Source organism: Dipodomys spectabilis, unplaced genomic scaffold (assembly GCF_019054845.1).
Source record: "Dipodomys spectabilis isolate Male_0828 unplaced genomic scaffold, ASM1905484v1 ptg000073l, whole genome shotgun sequence".
NCBI classification, from domain to species: Eukaryota; Metazoa; Chordata; class Mammalia; order Rodentia; family Heteromyidae; genus Dipodomys; species Dipodomys spectabilis.
Window position 1 is genome coordinate 7,815,825 of NW_024870750.1, and position 19,886 is coordinate 7,835,710.

At 44.5% G+C, this 19,886-nt stretch overlaps 1 long non-coding RNA gene across 2 annotated transcripts in view; it reads right to left on the reverse strand.

Moving 5' to 3' along the window:
* Positions 1 to 4,110: 4,110 nt before the first annotated feature.
* LOC122110051 overlaps positions 4,111 to 19,886 on the reverse strand; it is a 28,522-nt gene continuing 12,746 nt past the window's right edge. The window contains exons 1-3 of one of the 2 annotated variants that reach the window (XR_006147804.1): positions 9,072 to 9,138; positions 8,076 to 8,216; positions 4,111 to 4,194 (exon numbers count right to left, since the gene is read on the reverse strand). This is a non-coding gene — a long non-coding RNA (uncharacterized LOC122110051). Of the gene's footprint in view, positions 4,195 to 8,075; positions 8,217 to 9,071; positions 9,139 to 19,886 lie in introns of those variants that run through there. The other variant, XR_006147803.1, reaches the window with a different exon arrangement.

Genomic DNA, 19,886 nt, shown 5'->3' on the forward strand with positions numbered 1-19,886 from the left:
AGAAAGCCCCATAAATACTGAGTTCCAGCTAAGGTGAGTACCCTTGGGTCCCTCTCCCAGTGAGTGACATACCCAGAGTTAGTATTTAGAAACCTCAAGCTTCTCCTTTGCTGTAAAACCAGTTCTGTTGGTTAATTTATTATACATATTTACCATTTAATAACTGGAACAGTAGACAAAAGCATGTTTCTCTTTTTCCTTAGTTTTTCCCTTCTTTTTCTTTTTTTCCTTAAAGAGGAGAAAAAGCAGAGAGGAGCTGGGAATAGAAATGAACACAGCCCCCCCCCCCCCCCTTTTCTTTTGAGGGAGGAGGCTCACTGTATTTTGTTGTTTTTTTTTTTTTTTTTGGTTGGTCATGGGGCCTGAACTCTAGGCCTGGGCGCTGTCCCTCAGCTCTTCAGCTCAAGACTAGCGCTCTACCACTTGAGCCACAGCACCACTTCTGGCTTTTTTCTGCTTATGTGGTGCTGAGGAATTGAACTCAGGGCCTAATGCATGGAAGGCAAGCGCTCTACCACTGAACCACCTTCCCAGTCCCTCACTGTGTTTATCTATTTACTTTATTTGTAGAAAGCACTACAGTAAATTTCTGTACTGAAACGTGGCTAAATGTGTAGATTAGGCATATGTTGCTCATTAGGTTTCTTCTTATAGCGTTTAAGGACATGAACTTAGAGCCTAAAATATTTTACTAGTAAATTGTTGTGTGGTTTTCAACAAATTACTTAACCTTCCTGTTTCTAGAGAAGGTAGATGACAGGGCATTTATTTATGTTTAAGGGTTATGGTACATATAAAATGTCTGGAACAAATGGTTAAATAAACATTAACTTTGTGTGTGTGTGTGTGTGTGTGTGTGTGTGTGTGTGTGTGTGTGTGTGTCATGGGGCTTGAACTCAGGGGCAGGGTGCTGACCCTGAGCTTTTGCTCTCAAGGCTAGTACTCTACCACTTTAAGCCATAGTGCCACTTCCAGTTTTCTGGTAGTTAATTGGAGATAAGAGCCTCATGGGCTTTCTTGTCCCAGCTGTCTTTGAACCATAATCCTCAGACCTAAGCCTCCTAAGTAGCTAGTATTACAGGAGTGAGCCACTAGCACCTGGCTACATCAAATATTCTGTGTGTGTGTGTGTGTGTGTGTGTGTGTGTGTGTGTGTGTGTGTGTGTGTGTGTGTGTGTGTGTGTGTGTGTGTGTGTGTGTGTGTGTGTGTGTGTGTGTGTGTGTGTGTGAGAGAGAGAGAGAGAGAGAGAGAGAGAGAGAGAGAGAGAGAGAGAGAGAGAGAGAGTTGTGGGGCCTAAACTCTGGGCCTGTGGCTATCCCTCAGCTCTTCAGCTCAAGGCTAGCACTCTACCACTTGAGCCACAGCACCACTTCTGGCTTTTTCTGCTTATGTGGTGCTGAGGAATCGAACCCAGGGCCTCATACATGCAAGGCAAGCGCTCTACCACTGAACCACCTTCCCTGCCCCATCAAATATTCTTTGTTTTTTGTTTTTTTTTGGGTCCGGTCGTGGGGCCTGAACTCTGGGCCTGGACGCTGTCCCTCAGCTCTTCAGCTCAAGGCTAGCGCACTAGCACTTGAGCTGTATCGCCACTTCCAGCTTTTTTCTTTTTGCTTATGTGGTGCTGAGGAATCGAACCTAGGGCCTCTGGCATGCAAGGAATGCGCTCTACCACTGAGCTACCTTCCCAGCCCCCCCATCAAATATTCTTATTGCTAATTTAGCATTATTATCAAGCAGCCAGCAGTTTCGGTCACAGTAGTGGGAGAATTTATGTGTTTTTATTTTCAAACTACAACATAGGCACCGCTAATATTTCACTTTTATTGCACTATTGGCTTTCAGAAGGAATGTATAAATAATAGGAAGTTCTGTGCTGTGTGTGTACCCACACACGAGTGTGCCAGTACTGGGGCTTGAACTCAAGGCTTTACACTCTTGCTTGACTTTTTTTTGTTCAAGGCTGGCACTCTGCCACTTAAGCTACAACTCCACTTTGGGCTTTTTTGGTGGTCAATGGGAAATAAGAGTCTCATCTGCTTTTCTGCCTGGGCTGGCTTTGAACCTTGATCCTCAGGTCTTGCCCTCTTGAGTAGCTAAGGTTATGTGTGTGAGCTACCAGTGCCTGGCTTTTAAAGAGAGATGTAATACTCAGTAGCTCTTGGATGGTTAACTTCTTATCTAAGGAGCTGCAAAGGAAGAAAGACCAGGGTTTCCTTGCATCCTAGTGGTCTGAGCTTCTTTCCACATCCTCTGACTCTGTCCTCTGACTTCTGTTTTGGTTCTGCTGGGGAAAACCATGCAGAGTGCATTGGGTGAGTTTTGAGCTGTGATCTAGTTGGTCCACCGTGGGAGAATGCCCTAGGCATTGCTCTGAAAGGAATACGTGTGTACCTGGGGTGAGGGGAAGCCAGGGCCATTTCCCTGAGGAAGACTTTGAAAAGGGGAAAATCGTTCTTAGAAACTTCAAACAAAGTTCAAAATTCCATGAGAAGAAAACTTAAGATGCTTGTAATCGCAGTCTTTGGAAGATAGGGAGTCAGAAGCTATATGAGATGGTATAGTTAGGTTATCTTCTCCGCAGACGTATATACATGCTAAATAAACAATGAGCCAGAAGATGTTGTAAAGGAAAAGTAATGTCAGAATGATGTCATTCATTAATTTATTATTTTTCACCAGTCCTAGGGCTTGAACTCTGGGCTTGGGGCTGTCCCTGAGCTCCTTTTTGCTCTACTGCTTGAGCCACAGTGCCACTGCCACTTCCAGCTTTTTTCTGAGTAGGTTATTGGAGATCAGAGTCTCTTGGACTTTCCTGCCTGGGCTTGGCTTTGAATTGTGATCCCAGATCTCCGCCTCCCCAGTGCTAGGATTACAGGGGTGAGCCATTGTTGCCTGGCTAGGTTTACTTTTTTATTTATCTAATTAAAAAATGAGCATATATTAATTGTCCAGGGGAGTTCATTGTAACATTTCCACACATGTGTACATGTATTCTGATCAAACATACTCCTTTGTATTACTTTCCTGCATCCCACTTAGCCTCTTTAAAACAATTTCAACAGGCTTTCTTAGGTCTGTTTTCATCCATGGAAATATTTGTCAGACCACATTTATCCTCATTCACCCTTTCTGTTAGCCCTGCTGTTAGCTTTACTTTTCTGTCATTCATTCTTTCTTAAAGTATGTATTAATTGCACTGACGGATTTCACTGTGGCATTTCGGATGTTAATATATTATGTTTTGCCCAGAATAACCCTGTTCTCTCTTGCTTTGTCTTCCCCCATCTCTGCCCAGTTTCTTATTGGTCTACAGCTTTCTTTAGGGCTCCTTATACCATTTTCATACATAGTTGTACTACATAAAGGTTTTTTTTGTTTGTTTGTTTGTTTTGTCAGTCGTGGGGCTTGAACTCTAGGCTTGGGCACTGTCCCTCAGCTCTTCAGCTCAAGGCAGCGCCCTACCACTTGAGCCACAGTGCCACTTCTGGTTTTCTGGTGGTTTATTGGAGATAAGAGTCTCATAGACTTTCCTGCCTGGCAGGCTTTGAACTTCAATCCTCCGATTTCAGCCTTCTGAGTAGCTACGATTACAGGAGTGAGCCACTGGCGCCTGGCCTACCTAAAGATTTTTAATTTCAAGGCCTGATTAGTTTCTGATGGAGTCTTTGCTTACAAGTGACCACCAGGTCTTTTTTTTTTTTTTTTTTTTTAAGCAAACAGTACATTCTCTTCTACTAAGATGAGAAGACCTCCTATCAGATCTTAAATTGTGTCTGCAGAATTTGCCACTGTGTTTCCTTAGGGAAATTCTGAGGAACAATTCTGCTTGTTTCTCTTTAGGTGAGAAAGTTCTGTAGTATAGAAATTCAGGAAACAAAGTTGCCATCCCTCAGGCCTGGTCCTAGGAGAACAGGGTTGATGGGAGGATCTCCTCTTTTTTTTTTTTTTGTCCTTCATGGGGCTGGAACACTGTCTGAGCGCAGCTCCTCAGCTCAAGGCGAGTGCTCTACCACTTGAGCCACAGCGCCACTTCCGGTTTTCTAGTGATTTATTGGAGATAAGAGTCTCAAGGACGATCCTGCCTGGGCTGGCTTTGAACCACCATCCTCAGATCTCAGCCTCCTGGGTAGTTAGAATTACAGGCGTTAGCCACCGGCACCCGGCTGGATCTCCTCTTTAAGACACCAAATCTGTTGAAAAAAAAACAGAGACATTTTTTAATTTTCAGTTGCTTGAAAGTCTGATTTTCAAGCAAAGGATCCCTATTAAAGAGCCGCCATGCTGGTTGGCCCATAAGCAAAGACAGTTTCTAAAACACTTCACGCGCCAGGTCCCCATGGCTCACACCTGTAATCTTAGTTACTCAGGAGACAGATGTGAGGGTCAAGGTTCAAAGCCAACCCAGGTAACAAAGTCTGTGAGACTCTGAATCTCAATTTAAATCACAGAAAAAGCTGAAGTGGTGCTGTGTAGAGTAGTGGTAGAGTACAGTGCATCTGGATCAGTGTCATCCCTTCATCTTCTTCTCCATTTCCCCCTCCCACCCTCACTTTCAAGCTAGTGGTTCAGGCTTTACATAATGTATTTTGGCTACAGTGTCTGTATTTGTTCAGCCTTCCTCCCTCTATTTGTGCCCCTTCTTGATAGCCTTTCCCCAATAAGCTTTCAATTGCTGGTATTGAGATTTTGGGGGGGGGGGTATTTTTCTGTGTGTCAGTACTAGGGCTTGAATTTTGGGCGTGGGTGCTGTCCTTTAGCTTTGCGTACTCAATGTTGATGCTCTATCATAAGCCACAACTCCATGTCTAGCTTTTTTTTTTTTTTTGCTGGTTAATTGAAGAAAAGAGTCTCAGGGACTTTTCTGCCTGGGCTGGTTTTGAACTGCTATCTGCAGATCGCAGATCTCAGTCTCCTGTGTATTTAGGATTACAGACGTGAGCCACTGATGCCAGCTCTTTTTTTTTTATTTTTTATTTTTATTTTTTGGTCGGTTGTGGGGCTTGAAATCTGGGCAGTGTCCCTGAGCTCTTCAGCTCAAAGCTAGCACTCTATCACTTGAGCCACAGCACTACTTCCAGTTTTCTCCTGGTTAATTGGAGTCTTTTCTCATGGTTAATTGAAAGTCTTACAGACTTTCCTACCTGGGCTGGCTTTGAATGGTGATCCTCAGATCTCAGTCCTGAGTAGCTAGGATTATAGGCATGAGCCACTGGCGCCTGGCTCATTTTGTTCATTTTAATTTTTTTTTTTTGCACCATTCGTGGGCTTGAACTCAGGGCCTAGCTGGTGTCCCTGATCTATTGTGCTAAAGGCTGGCACTCTACCGCTTGTGCTACAGCTCCACTTTTGGCATTTTGGGTGGTTAATTGGAAAAAAGGGAGCTCATGGATTTTCTGCATGCCTTTGAACTGGACTGGCTGTGAACTGCAATCCTCAGATCTTAGCCTGAGTAGCTAGAATTCTAGCTACTTACAGGTGTGAGCCATTGACATTTGGGTTTCCATTTAAAATTTTAAAAACCTTTTTATAATTGTATAGGAGGACATACATGTTTCAAAAAATACCTTTAGGCTAGGCACTGATGGCTCACACCTGTAATCCTAGCTACTCAGGAGGCTGAGGTCTGAGGATCTGGTTTCAAAGCCAGCCCAGGCAGAAACGACCTTGAGACTCCAGTTAACCACTGGAAAACTGGAAGTGCTTTGTGGTTCAAGTAGTAGAGCGCTAGCCTTGAGCTGAAGAGCTCAGGGACAGTGCTTAGGCCCAGAGTTCAAGCCCCACAACTGACAAAAAGAAAAAAAGATTGCACCATGGCTTATGCCTGTAGCCTTTTAGCTATTCAGGAGGCTGAGATCTGAGGATCAAGATGCAAGCGGTAGAGCCTTAGCCTTGACCAAAAAAGCTCATGGACAGTGCTTAGTCCTGAGTTCAACCTCTGGGAACACACGCGTACACACACACACACACACACACACACACACACACACACACACACACACACACACACACACACACACACACACACACGAAAGGAAAAAAAACAAAAGAAAGAAAAGATTGCCGTCTAACTCATTTCCTAAGTGGTTTCAACTTTAGAATTGAGATTTTTTTTTTCAAAGAAAATGCTGTAGCTAAAAATCAGAATGATTTTGGTTTGAAGCCAGCTGGAGAAAAAAGTTAGTGAAGTCCCATCCCAACCAATGAAAGCTGGTCTTGGTGGTATATACTTAGTACCCCAGCTATGAGGGAAGCCCGAAATAAGAACACAAAGGGCTGGGGGTGTGTGTCTCAAGTGGGAGAGTACCTGCCTACCAAGCAGAAGGCTCCAAATGAACACTCTCAGTACAACAAAAAAGTGTTTATTTTTAGAAACAAGAAACATTTTGAGCTTATTTGCTGTAACTTCTTTTTAAAGAAACAACAAAAATCCTAGGGGATTTTCTAAGTAATCTCAAAGGGAAAACAAAAATTTTGTTGACTTATCAATATAGAAGCGCATGCGCTCATTCTCTTTCTCTCTCTCTCTCCCCCCTCTCCCCTCCCTCCTCTCCCCTCCTCTCTCCCTCTCCCTCTCCCTCCCTCCCTCCCTCCCTCCCTCTCCCTCCCTCCCTCTGAGCCTGGGTGCTGTCCCTCAGTCATTCAGCTCAAGGCTGCCACTGTACCACTTCCGGCTTTTTCTGCTTTTGTGGTGCTGAGGAATCGAACCCAGGGCTTCATGCATTCAAGGCAAGCACACTACCACTGAGCCACCTTCCTAGCCCCTATAGTATAGAAGCAGTTTTAAAACAAGCTCCTTTTAAAAAAAAAATATTTTTTTTAATAGTTCTGGGTCTTTAACTCAGAACCTGGGCACTGTCCCTGAGCTGCTTCTGATCAAGGCTAGCATTCTACCACTTGAGCCATAGCACTACTTTTGGCCTTTTCAAAGTAGTTTATTGGAGAGAAGAGTCTCATGGGGCTGGGCACTGGTGGTAATCCTAGCTACTCAGGAGGCTGAGATCTGAGGATTGAGATTCAAAGCCAACCAGGGCAGGTAAGTCCGTGAGACTCTAATCTCCAATAAACCACCAGAAAACTGGAAGTGGCACTGTGGCTCAAGTGGTAAAGTGTTAGCCTTGAGGTGAAGAGCTGAGGGACAGCACTCAGGCTTAGAGTTCAAACCCCACGACTGCCAAAAATAAAGAGTCTTATGGACTTTCCTGCCCTGGTTGGCTTTAAACCTCGATCCTCAGATCTTAGCCTCCTGAGTGGTTAGGTAGGTGTGAGCTACCAGCGGCTGGCCTGCTTTTTTTCTTTTCTTTTTTTTTGGGGGGGGGAGGGGATCCGGTCGTGGGGCCTGAACTCTGGGCCTGGGCACTGTCCCTCAGCTCTTCAGCTCGAGGCTAGCGCTCTACCACTTGAGCCACAGCGCCACTTCCAGCTTTTTTTCTTTTTGCTTATGTGGTGCTGAGGAATCCAGCACAGGGCCTCATACATGCAAGGCAAGCGCTCTACCACTGAGCCACCTTCTCAGCCCATTTTATTTTATTTTCTTATGTTTTCTTAGGATTAACCTCAGCAGTTTTGAAATTCTTCTTTTCCTTGGATTTCTTGCCATATAACTGGCTTCAATGATAAAAATTAAGGGAACAAAATGTTTAAGGAAATCTTGTTAGCTGTTTGAGTTCTTACAAAATTGTGCAAACTTGTATTTATTCTTTTCATGGGCATGTAGATAAAAATGACCCTTTCTAGTGTCACTATTAAAGAATCTTATTTAGTTATGAGCCTCAGGTCTAGTAGTAATATAGGGTATGATGTAGATACAAAAAAAGACAAGGGTTGGGGTGAAACTGAGTGGTAGAACAGTTGCCTGGCATGCTTGGACCTGAGTTTGATACCCAGCAAATTCCCCGAGGAAACCCACAAAAATCAAACAAACAAAACTACCCCCAAACCAGAGAACAGGTTCACAGAGCAAACCTTTCTGCCTTCCTGTAGTGTAAAGATGATTTGCAATGCCCTTCAGAGTTATAGAGGTCCATTTAAAGGTCACATTGATAAAGACTACATTTCAGGGTTCTCTTCCAACCTTGTCACTTCCTTCTTCCAAAGGAGAGTTGAGTTTAGGGTGGAAAGGATGTACTCGGGCCATCTCCTTGCTTCTGTGGATTCACAGATGGGGACATTGTTCACCGAGATGGTAAAGAATCAGCACTCCTGAGGACTGACACTGCAGGAGAGAAAAAGCAAGAAGAGTGAACTCAGACACTCTCATCAAGAGAAGCCACTTTGAGATGTCAAATTGTTTTCTTCTTCTCTTGGTAGGATGCACATCTTTAAGCCCCAGACAGACTAGTATATAAGCATTTGTTCTTTGTTTATCCAACAAAGATTATCCATGTTGGTGTGTGTGTGTGTGTGTGTGTGTGTCTGTGTCTGTGTGTGTGTATGTGTCTGTATGTGCACGTGTCAGTCCTGGGTCTTGAATTCAGAGCTCTCCCTGAGCTTTTATGCTCAGGGCTAGTGCTCTACCGTTTGAGCCACAGCTCTACTTCTGGGATTTTGGTAGTTAATTGGAGATCAGTCTCATGGATTTTCCTGCTTGGGTTGGCATTTGAACTGTGATCCTCAGATCTCAGCCTCCTGAGTAGTTAGGGTTACAGGTGTGAGCCTGTAATGTCTTGTTGAGTACTCCTGCCTCCTTCTCTCCAATAGGATTTCCTAAGGGGATTCACTCATTGTGTCTGGATTGTCTACATTTTCTCATTGTGGAAATCTGACTGGCTAGGCTTTGGGATTTAAGGTAGAACAAGAGCTGGTTACATGGCAAGTCTTTTTGGTGGCAAAGGCCCTGAAGGCCCTGTGAGATCCTTCAAGCCCTTAGAGGTTCCTGATCATGAGGGTTCCACAATGCACAGAGTATACTGCCTTCAGAGCCTTAGGAAGTACATCCCATTATCATTTCAGCTGCAGCATGCTCTTCTCAAAGTTCCTAAGTGCACTGGGAGGCAGGGCTCTGTTTCATATAGATTCAAGTGTGGATTTGCTGGCTATGGATGGATAGAGTTGCTTGCTTAAAACTTACTTGATTGTAGGACAGGTTTGATAGTGCACTACCCCCTCCTGGGAAGGTGGAGATAGGAAGATCATGGTTCCAGGCCAGCCTGGGCAAAAAGTAGTGTCCCGGTAGAGTGCTAGCCTTGAACTGAAGAGCTGAGGGACAGCACCCAGGGCTACAGTTGAAGACCTGTGACCAAACAGAAACAACAACAAAAACTCCATAATAGTGTTTTCTTTTTTGGTTGGTCATGAGGTTTGAACTTGGGGCCTTGGTGCTGTCCCTGTGCTCTTTTGTTCAAGGTCAGTACTCTACCACTTTGAGCCACAGCACTACTTTTGATTTTCTGGTGGCTAATGGGAGATAAGATTCTCACGTAGGGCTGGGAAGGTGGCTCAGTGGTAGAGCACTTGCCTTGCATGCTTGAGGCCCTGGGTTCGATTCCTTAGCACCACATAAGCAAAAAAGCAAAAAGCCAGAAATGGTGCTGTGGCTCAAGTGATAGAGCGCTAGCCTTGAGCTGAAGAGCTGAGGGGCAGCGCCCAGATCCAGAGTTCAGGCCCACGACTAGACCCCCCCCCAAAAAAAAAAAAAAAAAGATTCTCACGGACTTCCCTGCCTAGGCTGGCTTTTTTTTTTTAAGGTTTACTTTATTGTTATTGAGGTGATATACAGAGGGTTACGTTAACACGCATCAGGTAATGAGCACATTTCCTTTCCTGCAGTGTCATCTGCTCCCTCACTCTCTTCCATTCCCTCCTTCCCATCTCCACCCATGAGTTGTATAGTTCACTTTCATCCATGTCTAGTGTGCTCCATTGCTGCTCTTTTCACCCCTTTTCCTCTAAGTCTGTGCCCCCTGCACCCTACCACAGATAGGCACGTGACTATATCAGCTATAAGGTCAAGAATACAGATCATTAGAGAAAGAAAAACATGAATTAAAAAAAGTATTTTCTTTTTTTGTCGGTTGTGAGCCTGAACTCTGGGCCTGAGCTCTGCCCCTCAGCTCAAGGCTAGCATCCTACCACTTGAGCCTCAGTGCCACTTTTGGCTTTTTTTTTTTTTTTTTTTTTTTGGGTCCAGTCGTGGGGCCTGAACTCTGGGCCTGGGCACTGTCCCTCAGCTCTTCAGCTCAAGGCTAGCGCTCTACCACCTGAGCCACAGCGCCACTTCCGGCTTTTTTCTTTTTGCTTATGTGGGGCTGAGGAATCGAACCCAGGGCCTCAGGCATGCAAGGCAAGCGCTCTACCACTGAGCCACCTTCCCAGCCCCACTTTTGGCTTTTTCTGCTTATGTGATACTGAGGAATCAAACCCAGGGCCTCATGCATGCAAGGCAAGCACTCTACCACTGAGCCACCTTCCCAGACGCCCCCCCCCCTCCCCCCCCCCCCCCCCCCCCCCCCCCCCCCCCCGCTAAACCCAAAGTCTTTTGTTTCCATATCTTTGCAGTTTGTTTCAGTATGTGTATTATTTTATATAAATATGAAGAGGCACTTAGTCATTGCACCTTTGTGATTCTCTCCTAAGAGTATCCTCTTTGGGTCTCCCTGTGTGTGAGTATCTAGAATCCTGTGTAATTTGTTCTTTGAACCATGATCCTCAGATCTCAGCCTCCTGGTACTTAGGATTACAGGCGTGATCCACCAGTGCCTGGCATGTGTTCCTTTTGATTGAGTTGGAAATCATCTTTTCTGGTAGGAAAGACTAAGATAATATAGTATGGACTTGCTCAGAGCTTCCCACTGAGTCAGTAAAAGGCTGAAAAGAATCAGAACCTGCTGTCCCTGGGTGCTAAGCCTGGTATTTCAACCCACAGACCTGCTTTTGAGCATTAACAGCCACTCAGAGCCAGAAATAGACCGATCAAGACCAGAATAAGTTTTGATTGTAGGTCTCTGAGGATGAAAATCCTCATTAATTTGCTGGGCGATTGATTTTTCCCTGGGGATAACAGAAAAACCCAACCCAAATTGTCAGTCACCACAAAACAGCACAGCCACTTTTGCTAATAAATTTATGTTTGGGGCTTGGAAAACATCCAGCTGTATAAATAGGTTATGGGAAATCTTCAGGGAAAGAAAACATGGTACCTGTGATTGTTTTCATATAGAAAAAAAACAACAGTCCCTTACAATTTGTAGAGAAAAATGAGCTCCAACTTAGAAGGTTAGTTTGAAGGAGAACTATGATTTCTAGATGAAACTTCACTTTTTAACTTTATTACTGATCCCTGCCAAGAACTGGGAAGTTTAGCAAGAATAGGTCAAAAGTTTGGCAAGAGCATTTTTTTTGGTGGAACGGTTTGTTCAAACAGAAAATTTCTGAGCAGTTTTATTTTTCCTGCTGAGATGCAGTGGATTTGTTTCCACACATTTGTACTTTGCCATAGTGGGGATTCAGGCAATCACTGAAATAGAAATGAGATTATCTTCACATTGTAATATCCTGAGTGAAAGTCACAGAATGCCTCTGAAAATATTCATTGTTGTAAAAGTGTCACTATTCAGCCTTCTCTGGACTTGCGTGGTTATTGTTAAAAGTCAGTGAGACTTTTGGTAGCATGGTAGCACTCACCTGCAATCCCAGTTATTCAAGAGGTTGAGGTGGGAAATTGTGTGTTCCAGTCAGTCTGGGTGATATAACAGGACTCTGGTCTTAAACAAATGGAGCATGGTTTTTAAGCCATGGAGATTGGGATCATGGAGGCATATTTATCTTTCCCAGTGAATGGCTGTGATTTCCTCTGCATGGATTTCATTCTTTTCTTAATCTCTGTGTCTGTGTAACTCTGATTCCCTGCCAGGTCCCTTCATAACTGTCTCAGGTGTGGCTTTGTGTGCTTTACAGTCTGGGCCATTTGCATTGGCCACACCTGGTGTCTTTGGATAGTTACACATGGGAACATGATTGTCACTCTGTATCTTGAGGGCCAACGTGTCTAAGTCTCCTTGACCTGTTCCATGTGCAGACCTGCATGGGCTGCTATTCTCTAACAGGCCTGCCATGGGGCTAGGATTGCCTGATTATCTGAAGAAGTTAGTATCTCCTGTATTTGATGCTATGCAAGAATCAAAATAACAATTTGCTAATGTCTTTCCCCAGTGAGTGGGTCTTGTACATCAAAGAGTATGTGCATGTCCAATGGTTTGCACACCACTTACCCAGGACTCCAGGAAACATAAGCCTCTCATAGCCTCAGTGCTGTGGCTCTGCAGAAACTACTAGAAATCAAAAAACAAAAAGCACAGTTCTTTTCTTATTTTTGTGCTGGTCCTAGGACTTGAAGTCATGGCCTGGATTCTATCTCTGAGCTTTTTTGCTCTACTACTTGAGCCACAGCTCCACTTCCAGATGTTTGGTGGTTAATTGCAGATTAGAGTCTCATGGACTTTTCTTTCTTTTTTCTTTTCTTTCTTTCTTTTCTTTTTTTGGTCAGTCGTGGGGCTTGAACTTTGGGCCTGGCGCTGTCCCTCAGCTCTTCAGCTCAAGGCTAGAGCTCTACCTTTTGAGCCATAGTACCACTTCCGGTTTTCTGGTGGTTAACTGGAGGTAAGAGTCTCATAGACTTTCCTGCCTGGGCTGGCTTTGAACCATGATCCTCAGATCTCAGCCTCCTGAGTAGCTAGGATTACAGGTGTGAACCACCAGTGCCCGGCTTGCTTGACTTTTTTGTTCAAGGCTGGTGCTCTACCACTCAAGCCATACCTCAACCTTTTTTTGCTAGTTAATTGGAGATAAGAGTCTCTTGGATTTATCTGCCCTGTCTCGCTTTGAAGCATGATCCTCAGATCTCAGCCTCCTGAGTAGCTAGGATTACAGGCATCAGCCACTGGCACCTGGCTTCATTCATGGTTTTAATTACAGATTGGCGCAGTAATGGATAGTAAAGATGATTTTAAGTCACCCTTCCCCCCAAAAACACCTTTAAGCATACTCCATGTATTTAGTGAGTCAAAGAAATTTTGTCACTGGTAATTAAAAACATATGTTGATACTCTTGGAAGAGTACATTAGAAGCTTAAATAAAAGCTTTAGTAAAACTTAGTAATACATTAAATTAAAAATGAACTTTTATGTTGGCATTACATGAAACAGAGGTTGAGACAGGATGCTATTTGAGGCTTTCTCTATCTGAGCCACTTGGGAAAATGTGTTTCTCTTCCTTCTTGGCTTAATCTATAAATTGGTGACATTATTAATATTCATGCACAACAATTTTATAGATCTTATGACATAGAGACTATAAAATGCACAGTTTATAGTAAGCACTATTTCATCATGAATTAAGTGTTACTTGGTAAATATGCTACATGTGTTTCTTCATTGCCATTTTTATTACACAGTCAAGGCAAGATAGAAACAATTGATTTTTTTTTTTCATGCCAGTCCTGGGGCTTGAACTCAGAGCCTGGGCATTGTTCCTGTGTTTTTTTTTGCCCAAGGCTAGCACTCTACCACTTGAGCCACATCACCACTTCTGCCATTTTCTGTATATGTGGTACTGAGGAATCGAACCCAGGGCTTCATGCATGCTAGGCAAGCACTCTGCCACTAAGCCGCATTCCCAGCCAACAACTGATATCTTAACATAATTCCATTCTGTATAACTTCTTTTTTCCTTTCTTGTAATGGGTATTGAGGCTTGAACATAGGAGGTCTACTTGATTGCTAGCTTGCTTCTTTACAACTGGTATACCACCTCTTGAGCTATGCTTCCAGTTCTATATTTTACTGGTTAATGGGAAATGGAGTATGAAGGCTTTTCTCTCCAGGTTGGCATCAAACTGTGATCCTCAGTTCTCAGCTTCCTGACTAGCTATGATTACAGGTGAAAGCTATTCTTTTTTAAATTAAAAAAAAATAGCATTCTATTTCCTGTTTTCACTACCATGTATGCAGTGGCTTTAGGCTGGATGCTTACATTTGCACTGGATCTAGGAGTGGACAGACACTGTGATCTTATCATAACATGTTTAGTTTGTTCTGCCTCAGGAATTCTCTGCATTCCACGAGTTCCATTTGTACAGGAATCTTTTTGAGCAGAGTTTGGTCTTTTGACATTTGGAATCAAAATTACTTTTTGTGAATATTTTGTTGCATTTTATAATGAGTTATTACAAGTAGAATCAATTTCAGTAAATGGAAAAGGCAAAACATGTTGAGCCTATATGGCATTGGAGAGATTATAATTAGTTTTAGATTATCAGTGAGTGAGTGTTTTTCAGGCTTGTAGATATGTCTATAGTTTTTTTTTTTTGTTGTTGTTGTTGTTGGTTGTGGGACTTGAACTCTGTGCCTGGACACTGTCCCTCAGCTTTTCACCTAGTGCTCTATCACTTGAGCCACAGCGCCGCTTCCGGTTTTCTGAGTTGTTTATTGGAGATAAGAGTCTCATGGACTTTTCCTGCCTGGGCTGGCTTTGAACCGAGATCCTCAGACCTGAGTAGTTAGGATTACAGGCTTGAGCACCAGTGCCCGTCTTCAGGCACCACCTTTTAATGTTTCTATCACGTCTCAATATCTCCAAGCTGGGGACTGAGCCTAACATGGCCGAGAGGGCCATTCCAGTTCCAAATCATCCCTCAGGTATTGGCCATAGCTGTCGTTCCAAACTTATTGCTAGCACTTACTGTCACCGCTGACAATAACACTCTTTGTGGGTCTTGGCTATAGATCTGTATCTTTCACTTTCTCTACTTGTTTTCTGGCATGACTGAGGAATACAGTGACCTCTGCAGCACTCATATTGTATTTAATGGAGAGGAACTAGATCCAGCATTCCAGATGCTCAATCTGAGCTACTACTAATAACATGAATGTATCGAAAACCTATGATTTTTTTTGTTTATGGTTTGTAATCTCTTGGGAGGGAGCACAGCCTCAGAGTATCCTTATGCTATTGTAGAGATAAGCATCATTGTGTTCTTGATTTAAGGCAATGCCAGTAAATCAAGGCTAGGAATATTAAAAAAAAATTAGATGGTAAATTTCCTTCCCCACAAAAGCATTGAATTTGAAGAATCTGAATTCTTCTGTACTAAAATATAAATGCACCATTATTTATACTTCTTAAAATACAGAAACTTCTACTAGTGAGCTGCACACACTCTGGGTGAACTGTTTTGAAATGATAAAAATAGATCACGGTGTCAGGGAGTGGTTGGTGTGGGAGATGGCTCAGTGGAGAGTTAGGGGTGGATCTAGCCTGGGGGATGAAAGCAAGCTGTTCACGGGAAGTTTAGTGTGATTGTCTGCCCTCTGCTAGACCACCCCAGACAAAGCAAACCTGGAATATGAAGGATAAGTCAGCTGATGGAGAAAGCGGGCCTTGTGGTAGACCGTAGGGAGGAAGGTCAGCTATCTAGGATGAGAGGAGAAGGGAGTGTAGTTGATTACCAAAGCCATGATGGGGCAGGCTGAAGGGACTGTTTGTGCTGTGTCAGTGAAATGACCTGGCTTCCAACAGAGAAGGGTTGTGTTCAGAAGAGCCCAATCAGCTAACCAAGACCAGAGGTAGCAGGATCCTAATGAGAACAAGTTATCTCATGAGGCCTCAGACCCAGAGATCTAACAGATGGGGGAGTGGTCGTGGGGATGCTGAGTTTGAGTGTAGGCTACACGGGTGTGTGTGTGTGTGTGTGTGTGTGTGTGTGTGTGTGTGTGTGTGTGTGTGTGTGTGTAAACAGAGGGAAGTTACCTCAGATCTTTTACCCCTACCCATCTGGGGAGCTGAAGCTAACTAGGGTAGGGAAAAAGGGTGCTCAGGACAGGACTGTGATAGAGGAGTTGGGAGTAAAGCGAATGGGGTGACTTGGGGCCTTTGTTGAGTGACAGGGATAAAGAGGTAGAGTGAACCAAAATCTTGGCAGACTCTCCAATGCCAAGTACACTATGGGGAGCCTCGGGAGTGTTCAGATATTTATTTATTTATATATTCATTATTCATTTATTTTTCTGATCCTAGAACTTGAACTCAGAGCTTTGACATTGGTTCTTTAGCTTTTGAGATTACAGGTGTGAGCCACTAGTGCCCTGAGCTGTTACTTTTTAGGTACTTTTATTTTTTTTTCCACTTTGAGGAAAAAAAAAGGGGGGATGATTGTTTTTTAAGATAAGGAAAACAATATTTCCTACTTTCTAATCTGTCAGAGACTTCTTTGCAGTCTGCGCTCTGAACTTTCCCATTCGATGCAGGTTTGAGCTGAGCAGAGCCCCAGGAGTACCGGGGGGGGGGGGGGGGGGTGGGGTGGGGGGGAAGGGGTGGAGGGGAGGCTCACAGCTGTGTCTGTGGAGAGAGCTTGGCTGCTTGTCCTTCAGCACCAACCAGAGGGCCCAGTTCCCTCACATGCTCTGCCCTCATCGCCATAACCAGCCAGGCTGAAGATTTGTCACAACTGAGAACAGTCTAGTGACTGTGTAACTCGAGTTTTAGGAGAGACAGAACTCTAAGGTCTTCCACCATCTAGCCACTTGCCCGAGCTGCCAAATGAAGAATGAGTGGTGATGAAGGGCAGGGGGAAGCTTTAGCATGCAGCACAGATATGAGGGGAGAGGCGAAGGAAGCTCATCTTTTGGGTACACATAGAAGTGAGGATAGACAGGAATCGCCAGGAAGACGTCTGGGTGCATAATTATTAAACTCTCCTGGTACTGGGTGTGGTCTGGCTGAATCACAGACGTGCCCTGGCTCTTCATTATCTCAGGGTGGGCAGGCAGGAGTCTACTTCCAATTAGAAAGTCATGGTGGAGGGCTGGGAAGGTGGCTCAGTGGTAGAGCACTTGCCTTGCATGCTCGAGGCCCTGGGTTCGATTCCTCAGCACCACATAAGCAAAAAGAAAAAAGCCGGAAGTGGCGCTGTGGCTCAAGTGGTAGAGTGCTAGCCTTGAGCTGAAGAGCTGAGGGACAGCGTCCAGGCCTAGAGTTCAGGCCCCATTACCGGACCCCCCCCCCGCAAAAAAAAAAAAAAAAGAAAGTCATGGTGGATCCATCAGTCCTGGCCACACCGCAAGATGGCTGGGAAATCCTGTGGGAGAGAATGGCTCAGAGCAAAGGACACAGATAGAAAATGGAGTCATGGAGGCCAGGTTTTTCTCCTGAATTTAGTTCCTCTTTGGGTGTTAGCAGGCCTGAGTGAGTAGTCAGTGCTTTTCAAAGTGCCTGATCTAGAGCCAAGAACAGCTTTTTTCTTCACGGCAGGTGTTTAAAGGAAGATAAAAATTTAGCCAATCAGGCCACTGGTGGCTCATGCCTGTAATCTTAGCTACTCAGCAGGCTGAGATTTGAGGTTTTTAGTTCAAAGCCACATTGGAAAAGAAAAACCCATGAGACTTTTAATTAGCTACCAAAAAGCTGGAAGTGGAGCTGTGACTCAAGAAGTAGAGCACCAGCCTGAGTGAAAAAGCCAAAGGTGCGCTTGAAGCTCTGAATTCAAGCCCAATAGTGGCACACACACACACACAAAATGTTAGTGAGATGATTGTGTTTACTCTTGTGCACTCTGTGTGCTGCCTTTCTAACACCATAAATGGCTAGATTTATCTAATTAGAAGGGCATGTAAGGGGCATCTAGCCCTACCCTTAGGCTATAGATGAAAAAAACTGGGGCTCAGGGAATGACACACATTTTCTAAGTTTAGGACCAGAGGAGGACTAGAACTCAGGCCAGCTAAACCACAAGTTCAGCGACAATTCTGCGCTCTGGTGTTGCTTTCTCCTGAGACCAGTTACCTCCCTGGGCTGGGCTGGGCTGGGCTGGGCTGGGCTGGGCTGGGCTGGGCTGGGCTGGGCTGGGCTGGCTTTGAGTAGTGTAGGGCTGGAGGGGAAGCACCCAGCCACAGGCTGGGTTTTGATGTCACACTGGGTCATATTACAGCCCCTTGGGCCTGGATCATTGTTACTGCTGGCTAGTTGCCATTCTGGCCCTCCTGGAAGCTCCTGTCGTACAACTCAGTCATTTGGTGTACTCTGCGGGACCTGGAGCACACAGGTAACAATGGAACCCAGTGAGATGGGGAAGGAATCCAATTTAGCCTTGCTGACTGCCCAGGCACAGTTCCCAGAACTGCAGGTCACACTGTACTACTTCCTGCGTGAATTACTGACAAATAAGAAACAAAGGGTAAACAATAACGGAGCTCATTTTTCTGGTCTTCTTGAGATGTAGGAGACTAATTCTTGCTGTTCTTTTCTAATTCTAGTTTTTGGAAAACACTTAGACAGTTTTATTTTATTTTGTTGATCGTGGGGCCTGAACTTGGCCTGAGCCCTGTCCCTGAGCTCTTCAGCTCAAGGCTAGTGCACTACCACTTTGAGCCACTGCTGGTGGCTTGAGCCACCAGCGCCCGGCTGTTTTTAATTTTCTATAACATTAAAAGTTACTTTAATCCAGGCTCTGTTGGCTCACATTTGTAATCCTTGATATTTGAGAGGTTGAGATTTGAAGGTCAAGGTTCAAAGCCAGGCTGAGCAGAAAAGTCCATGAGACTCTTATCACTGTTAAACCAGCAAAAAGCCAGAAATGTCTGGTGCTGGTGGCTCAAGCCTGTAATCCTAGCTGCTCAGGAGGCTGAGATCTAAGGATTGTGGTTCAAAGCTGGCCCAGGCAAAAAAATGACTGTGAGACTCTTACCTCCAATCAACCACTCAAAACCAGCAAGTGGAGCCGTGGCTCAATTCGTAGAGCACAAAGAGGCTGAGGGGCAGTCCCTAGGCCCTGAGTTCAAGCCCCACAACTGACCAAAAAAAAAAAAAGTCAGAAATGGAGGTGTGGCTCAAGTGATAGAACACCAGCCTTGAGAAAAAAGATCAAGCAAAAGCGTGAGGCCCTGAGTTCAAGCCATAGAACCAGCACAAAAAAGAGAGGTACTTTTCTAGGCACACTCTATAGACATTTTCTTCAAAGTAAATGAAATGTGTATTTCAATTTGTAGAAAAATAAATGTAGCTCGGCACTGGTGGCTCAGACCTGTAATCTTAGCTCTTTAGGAGGGTGAGAGCTGAGGATTGCGGTTTGAAGCTACCTGGGGCAGAAAAGTCCATTAGACTCTTATCTCCAGTAAACGACTCAGAAAAGCTGGACATGGTGCTGTGGCTCAAGTGGGAGAGTGCTAGCTTTGAGCAGAAGAAGCTCAGGGACAGTGCTAGTCCTTGAGTTAAAGCCCCAGGACTAGCACAATTTCCTATTTTGAGGGGAAAACTCACTTTTGCACTTTTTAATGACTAGCCATTGTACTTTGCTAGGTCCTGCCGCTTTAGCCAGGGGAGGGGAGGCTTGAGGGTAGAGAGATGGTATTGCTCTTCCTTTTGCTTTTTTGCCGGTTAGGACAAACCTTAAGCTTGTTGAACTCCCTCGGGCAGTTAGTTACTGCTCTTCATGCTCCCTGAGCTCTCTGTTCCTCTCCCTGTAAATAAATCATTTATTTCTCACTCATGCATTTTTGGGCCTCAGTGCCTGCTGTGAGGCCTGGCAAGTATAGGCACTGGACTGGTATTTGGTATTTGTTGAACAAATGAGTAACTGGCTCATCTGGAGCTTGCAAACTATCCAAGAATTTAGATCATGATTTCTCTCTCTCTCTCTCTCTCTGTCTGTCTGTCTCTCTCTCCCTCCCTTCCTTTCTCCCTCCCTCCCTCCTTTCCTTCCTTCCTTCCCCCTCTCTCTTCCTTCCTTCCTTCTTTCTTTCTTTCCCTTCCTTCCTTCCTTCCTTCCTTCCTTCCTTCCTTCCTTCCTTCCTTCCTTCCTTCCTTCCTTCCTTCCTTCCTTCCTTCCTTCCTTCCTTCCTTCTTTCTTTCTTTCTTTCTTTCTTTCTTTCTTTCGGCTTGAACTCTGGGCCTGGG